This window comes from Bos indicus x Bos taurus, chromosome 28 (genome assembly GCF_003369695.1).
Source record: "Bos indicus x Bos taurus breed Angus x Brahman F1 hybrid chromosome 28, Bos_hybrid_MaternalHap_v2.0, whole genome shotgun sequence".
NCBI lineage: Eukaryota > Metazoa > Chordata > Mammalia > Artiodactyla > Bovidae > Bos > Bos indicus x Bos taurus.
In genome coordinates this window covers 24211762-24219501 of record NC_040103.1, presented here as the reverse complement: position 1 = coordinate 24219501, position 7740 = coordinate 24211762, and the positions used below count along the sequence as shown (strand labels likewise).

At 41.2% G+C, this 7740-nt stretch overlaps 1 pseudogene; it reads left to right on the top strand.

Moving 5' to 3' along the window:
• Positions 1–4018: 4018 nt before the first annotated feature.
• Positions 4019–7145, top strand: LOC113885228 (annotated as a pseudogene).
• Positions 7146–7740: the final 595 nt, after the last annotated feature.

The following is a 7740-nucleotide window of genomic DNA, read 5'->3' as shown; positions in this document are numbered from 1 at the left end:
TAATGAATTTTTTGCTTAAAAATTTTATTTATTTGGCTGGATCAGGCCTTATCCCTTGGAGAAGGGAATGGCAACTCACTCCAGTATTCTTGGTTGGAGAATTCCATGAGCAGAGGAAGCTGGCAGGCTACAGTCCATGGGGTTGTGGAGTTGGACATGATTGAAGTGACTGATCATGCACACACATTGGGCCTTAGTTGCATCATGAGAGATCTTTTGTTGCAGCACTCAGATTCTCTAGTTGCGGCAGACGGGCTCTCTAGTTGTGGTGCTTGGGCTTAGTGCTCTGAGGCATGTGAGATCTTAGTTCCCTGACCAGGAATTGAACTCGCCTCCCCTGCATTGTAAAGTGAAAGTGAAAGTGAAGTCGCTCAGTCGTGTCCGACTCTTTGCGACCCCACGGACTGTAGCCTATCAGGATCCTCCGTCCATGGGATTTTCCAGGCAAGAGTGCTGGAGTGGATTGCCATTTCCTTCTCCAGGGGATCTTCCCAACCCAGGAATCAGAACCCGGGTCTCCCGCATTGCGGGCAGACGCTTTACCGTCTCAGCTATCAGGGTTAAGGCTGATTGTTAATCACTGAACCACCAGGCAAGTCCCCATAATGAATTTATAATTCAGTTGTATTCTGAAAATAATTTAAAAAAATATTTCTACTTCAAGTTTAATAATTATAAATTTAAAACATTATTCATTTGAGAAAACATTTTTACAAGATTTCTTTTATTATATAGCAGGTGATACATTTATAAACTATATTCTAACTATGAAAATGGACCTATGAGGTAATATGTCCTTTTTAGGTTGGAATTACTAGGTTTATCATGAGTGTAGTTGATGGTTACTTTTTATTGTGGAAAAAAGTGAATGAAAAATTAAGAAGAAAAATGATTTTAGAGCAGGAGTTCTTTGTTCAAAACAGAATTTTCACTGTTCTATAGCAAAGTGAAAAAAAAAAATTTAGGAAGATTTTTTTTAAAGCAAAATAATTTAGAAATTATGTCCTTCCTACCTTTGTGATTTAAAATGTGCTTTCCTTTTATGAAATAATGTCATAGTAGATTGTATTGGTTTGTTGGGATGCCATAACAAAATATGACAGACTGGGTGGCTTAAACAATAATTCTCAGGGTTCTGGAGGTTAGAAGTCCAAGGTCAAGGTGTATGCATATTTGGTTTCTTTTGAGGCTTCTCCCTTGCCTAGCAGATGGCTGCTTTATCCTCACAAAAGCCTTTCTTCTTATGAGCATTAGTCATATTCGATTAGCACCCCATATTCGAAAGGAGGCCTAAAAGCATCCTTTAACTTCATCCCTTTAAAGAGCTCATCTCCAAATAAGGTTACACTCTGAGCTACTGGGAGTTGGGACTTCAATAAATGAATTTTAAGGGAACATAATTCAGTACCTAACATAGATGAAAACTTTTTTTTTTAAACAAATACAAACCTGTATTGGTTCCCTTAATATTATTTGAAGTTCTGTTGTTTTGTCAAATCCAAAAATCAGGGCCATCCATTTAAATAATTATTTCTATCAACATTTACCACTTCAGTAAAATGTATTTTGACATTGTTAACATATCTACAAAGTTTATTTCAAAAACAGTAAATTCAAAAGAGGATGCATGTTAAATTAATAAAATGAGTTTTTGGACTATAGTTGCCTGTCATAATGCCTGCCTGGCCCAAATAGGCACTCGAATAAATACCAGATTGAATAACTGAATTTTTGAATCTAAAGAATCAGGGTTTTAATTTTTTCCTCTTTTTCTCGCCTAGACTGTCTGATTTACAGCACTGATAGCTTTTAATGACTTGTGGAAGGGAAAAACATTCTTACTCACCCGGTCTGCTCTGCTTTTGTCACAGACATATTTCCCAACTGTTGATAAGACTGAGCATTAGCTCTTGTTTACTTTCCTCTCCCATGATGTTTGAAGCCTCTAAATAAGAAATAGCCTCTAAAGAAAGAGTGCCACTTGAATAGGGATTTCGGATAGGTCAGCCTTGTGCTAAGCACTTTATTTACTTGATTCCATCTAACTTAGTAGGAGATCTTTCACATTAAAACAGTTAAGAATTCTCCTGAACTCAAGACTTAAAAAGGGAGGTGACTATACTTTGATAATACAATCAAAAGAAAGAGTGTTTCTCTTTGAATAAAAAGTAAGAAGAAAACTGGACAACTTTCCTCAGTAATTTGTTTGAATTCCCCAGTGTGTCCAGCACAATCACAATTGTATGTATGTGTAACAGCACATTTTCAAAGCCACTTATTACTGGATTATGGCTTGAATTCATGGCATAGCAAAATGATTATGAAAAGATAATTTTACATAAAAGTGATTAAGCTCTTAAGTCATCTCTAAATGGTAAAGATAATTAGTTTCTCTTATATTTGATATTGAATGAGTGAATGAATGAGGCACATATTTCTTGAGAAAATTATTATGTTATGTACTAGCAATTGGGGCTTCCCTGATAGCTCGGTTGGTAAAGAATCCACCCGCAATGCAGGAGACCTTGGTTTGATTCCTGGGTTGGGAAGATCTGCTGGAGAAGGGATAGGCTACTCATTCCAGTATTCTGGCCTGGAGGGGAGTCACAAAGAGTCAGATACAATTGAGCAACTTTCACTTTGTGTAGGATATAAAAATACTTTAGGTGGTGCTAGTGATAAAGAACCCGCCTGCCAACAGGAGATGTAAGAGACATGGGTTTGATCCTTGGGTCGGGAAAATCCCCTGGAAAAGGAAATGGCAACCGACTCCAGTATTCTTGCCTAGAGAATCCCATGGACAGAGGAACCTGGAAGGCTACCGTCCATGAGTTTGCAGAGTCAGACATGACTGAAACAACTTAGCACACTGAGCACAGTTGATAATTTAGTGAAGTAAGACAGATATTGGACTATCTCGTAGTTTAAAAGGGGCATGCTGTATTAGTTTAGGTATGTCATGTGATTAGTACATGCCTGGCACATAGTAAGCACCAAGTGTACTATTACTATTCTTACATATTAAACCTTTTGATAATCAGTTAACAGAATTGTGGCCTCTTTCTCTCCTCGTTACCTTTCCTCCACTTCTCCATCTCAGAAGCACTGTTTCTTGTATATCCTTCCAGATATCCTGTGCATTACACACATACATGTGTTTCTGTTCTTTTCTCTACTCAAATGGGAACACTATCCTGTGGTATGCTGCTGCTGCTGCTGCTAAGTCGCTTCAGTTGTGTCCCACTCTGTGCGACCCCATAGACGGCAGCCCACTAGGCTTCCCCATCCCTGGGATTCTCCAGGCAAGAACACTGGAGTGGGTTGCCATTTCCTTCTCCAATGCATGAAAGTGAAAAGTGAAAAAAAGTGAAGTCGCTCAGTCGTGTCCGACTCCTAGTGACCCCATTGACTGCAGCCCACCAGGCTCCTTTGTCCATGGGATTTTCCAGGCAAGAGTACTGGAGTGGGGTGCCATTACTTTCTCCATCCTGTGTCATACTTTTCATTTATTCAGTTTCTATGTCTTGGAGATTTTTCCATGTTTAGTATGTAAATTCTACCCTTTTTTTTTCTTAATCTGCTACATGGTTTTCATTGTGTGAACCATAATTTATTTAATTTGCTCTACTTGAGCCTTTCCAGGTTATTTCAGTTTTCCCTTGAAACACAAAGAGCAATGTAGTGAATAGCTTTACATACAGTTTCTTGTATGTGAAATATACTGTAAGATAAATACTTCTTATTGGAATGGATCAAAGAGTGTATATGTACATTTAGAATTAGATTGGGTTTCTCTGGTGGCTCAGATGGTAAAAAATCCACCAGCAATGTGGGAGACCCTGGTCTGGGAAGGTCCCCTGGAGAACGGAAGGAACAGCTACCCACTCCAGTATTCTGGCCTGGAGAATTCCATGGACAGAGAAGCCTGGTAGGCTACAGTCTATGGGGTTATAAAGACATGACTTAGTGATTTTCACACACACATAATTAGATTATCATATAGTTCAGCAAACAACAGATGCAATTTGGTAAGTTGCAGATCTTAGGGCCATTGAATTGTAAAACCCAGAAAATAGTTCATGTTCATTGGGATTCTTGTGTTTAGTCTTTTCCACTCTAGGATAGACTTTGTTGAGTACCTCAGTTTGAAGCTTATAGAACAATTTACCAGCTGTCTGTGACCCCCTGCCATACCAGGGATTGCCCAAGATATAAAGCAAAAATAAAATCAGAGTGTACTTTTCTTCTAGTATCTTCCACAGAGACAGGATGAGCTCAGGATATTCTTTTCAGTGTTATGGCTTCTGGGTGTCCTGAAATGTTGAAATACAATTCTAAAACATTTTTGCTCTTTTAAGTAAAGGGCAACTCAACAGAGCAAATCTCGAAAACTTGGGCAGAATTCATAATTTCCTATGATCCCCAATAGTTCCTAGTCGCCCATGGACATATACCAGCCTGTCAAAAACATGCCCTTTGATGAGCAAATTAGAAACCCAAAAAAAAAACCTTTGCAGATATTTCTCGTAAAGAGAGAGCCAGATCAGGGGAAGATAAGGTTGCTTTCCCGCTTATGAATTTTCATATCCTTTCCGTGCCCAGATCTGATTGTGGTTACAAGATCAATCATAGCAGCAAGTGTGGATGACTAATGCAGTTATTGAGAGGGGTCTTTAATTTCCTGAAGGCAAACACCATTACCTACCACCTCCATATCACAGACGAGGAGATGCCAGGGCTACTGGGGACTCAGTGATGGAAGAAATTATAAAACTGATGCAATTACTGAGAAAATGATGAAATGTCTCACAAGAAAGGCTTCAATTCCCTTCAATTTGAGGTTTTGTGATACGAATCAGTGTGGCTGTGTGTTTAGTATTATTCTCAGCTCCCTCTGTCGTCTTACCCTCATGGTGGAGAACATTTTGCATCAGGCAGGTCATCCTCACACTTTCTCCTCCCACCTTGGCTCTCATGTATTCCAGTGTTTCTGTTTTGATGACTTTTGTATTAATTAGCAGCCAAGAGTAAATGTTTTCACAGCGGAATCTAGGTTAGGTTGAAGGAGAATTAGATCTTTCTCTGGTTCTAACCTATCGTGAGATTTAGGGTAAATGACTTGAATTCTCTGATCCAGTTTTTTCTCCCTGAGGCTGGAATTAAGCATCTCCCCTTTATAGAACATAGACTCTTGGCTCAGGACCAGGTTCAGAGTTGGCCTGTCCAGGGCTCTGGTGGGAGCCAGGAGAGTGTGGAAACATATGAAGTGTGTAGTCCAGAAGAGGAAGTCAAAGATTAGTGAGGACAGGAAAGGCAGAGGAGAATGTTCCTTCTCCGTCATTTTTTCTAATAACTCTTCCTTTCTGACTGTTCATTTAAGTAAAAGGGCAGAGATAGAAAAGGAGAGATTACAATTAAGTATGTATTAATATATCTATCTATATGTACAGCCTCGAACACCTCAATTATTTTTTTTTACATTCATTTGAGTTCAATGCCATTCTTGATAACATCCCATCTCTGAAGACAATGGTGACTTGTTTTCAGAGTATATTAAAGTATTTAAATACTTTTCAGCCACTAGACTATCAGGGGAGGTTCTAATAACAACAATAATAATAACTCTTATCTTTACCAGTTTCCAAGGCATTTTCTCATGTGTCGTGTTTAAATCTCACAACGAATTCCATTTTCTGGAGGAATTTGTAACTTTTTTATATCCTAAAAACTACAATAAAATGGAAAACAGATTTTTAAATTTAATTATTTTTTTGTGTGTGTGTGTGTGTGTATGAAATCATTTTTGTCAGTCTTGCAATCTGCCTTGGGAATATGCACCCCTCGATGTCTGGGTCTCAAACTCAGAGGCTCTGACTTAACTGGCCTCTATGTCTATCCCAAGGGCGCTGGGTTTTCACAGCTCCAGGTAATACTAAAGTGCCACGTGTTGAGGACCACATAGCTTAAATAGGTTACAGATGAAATGATTAACATCTTGATGGCTCTACCTGCATACAGGAGATTAGAGTTCTCCTTTCCGTGTCACTGGTCATTTTTTGGGTTCCCCTGGCCCCAGAAGCACTTCATTTGGGCTCCCAACAGGTCTGTGAGAGGCAGTCACCGTCGAAGGCAGTTGCCTTCGCCAGGGTTCTCTCTGGTTTTCACCTCCAGCCGAGGAGGCTGCTTGGAGCGCCCCCTGCTGCCGCTGCCGCGCGTTGAGTACCTGCTGGCGGGAAGACGGGCCTCCTGGGGGCCTGTTCCGGAGGCTTGTTCTCTCTAGGCTCCTTTTAAACAATTCCTCAGCTGCTGAGACTTGCCCTCGCCTGACTGCGAGCACAGAACTGGCTCTCCCAAGACCGTCCTTCTCCTCTTTCACCTTGGCCTCACCCCCAATGCCTTTCCTCTGCCAGCGGGAGAGGAGTGGGTGAGGGACCGGCAGGGGGAGCCGTGGGTTCAGAGGTCTATGGCTCTTGCTTCAACAGTGTTTGGACAGAACAGATCAAGGGACACCCCTTCAAGCCTCGACCCCCTCCAACCTATTTTCCAGTCGCAAGCTTTGGAATCAGTTATTTGGCTATCCTCAGCCGCCAGGACATGCTAACACCATTTTTTTTTGTTTGTTTTTTAGCTTAACTCTTTATTACCGATCAACCGTGAGCTCCCAGATACCTCAGAATTATCCCACTGAGATGGCGTTGTCTTCAGCCGCCTGGTCAACAGGAATCTGCGGGCCTCCTATACCTCTCTCTCTGGGCTTGTATTTCTACCATGAAGGATATGGCTCTGAGAACTTGGAACACTATTTTATGGAAATTGGCTCAGGAGAAGCACGAGCGTCAACCTCTCTTGAAAATGCAAAACCAGCGGCAGTAGCCACTTGCTGGAGTTGGGTAAAACCCAGGACTGTGTGGAAGCCGCCATTCTGATTGTCTGTCCGCGCAGACTCCCACCTCTGTGACTTCCTGGCGACCGGCTTCCTAGACAAGAAGGTGAAACTCATCAAGAAAATGGGCAGCTACCTGACCAACCTTCACAGGCTGGCTGGTTCCCAGGCGGGGCAGGGCGAGTATCTCTTCCAAAGGCTCACCTCCATCATGACTAGTAGCCTCCGAAGCCCAGCAGCCTTTGAGGAGCCCCTCTGGTGACAGCGCTTCTGCCTGAAGCCCCTCTCTGCAGCCACTAAGTAGCTTTTTAAGCACTCTGGAGCTCTCTCCCAAGCCTTGGACCATATGGAAACTGTAAAGCTTTTTGCAGAAAAAACAGAAGGAAAGGAAAGAAAAAAAGCCTGCATGAAGGTTATTTATCAGATCATACTTAAAGGGAAGTGATTAGCTGTGTGGCCTCAGGCAAGTCCTTTACTTCTCTGAACCCATTTCCTTTCTTAAAATGAGATGGGTAGGAAAGCAGGAAAATTGGGAATCCAAAGTAGACCGTTCTGCTTTTGATGCTTATCTTCTAGTTTAAATTCAAGGAATTATGAAGTCTTTACATCAAGGCAGGGACAGTACACGGGGCAACATCCATGGTGGCATCATCCATGGTGAGAAAGGTGTGGTTAAGAAGGTCGTTCTGGAGAGAGCAGTTACCTTCACAGTAAGCTTAGGTAAGTTCATTACCCTCCCTGTGCCTCAGTTTCCTCATCAGTAAAATGGGATAATAAATATCAAACACAGATATTAACTATTAATAGTAATGACTGGGGAAGAAAATCAGAAAGTGACTAAAAAGATATTTTGCCAA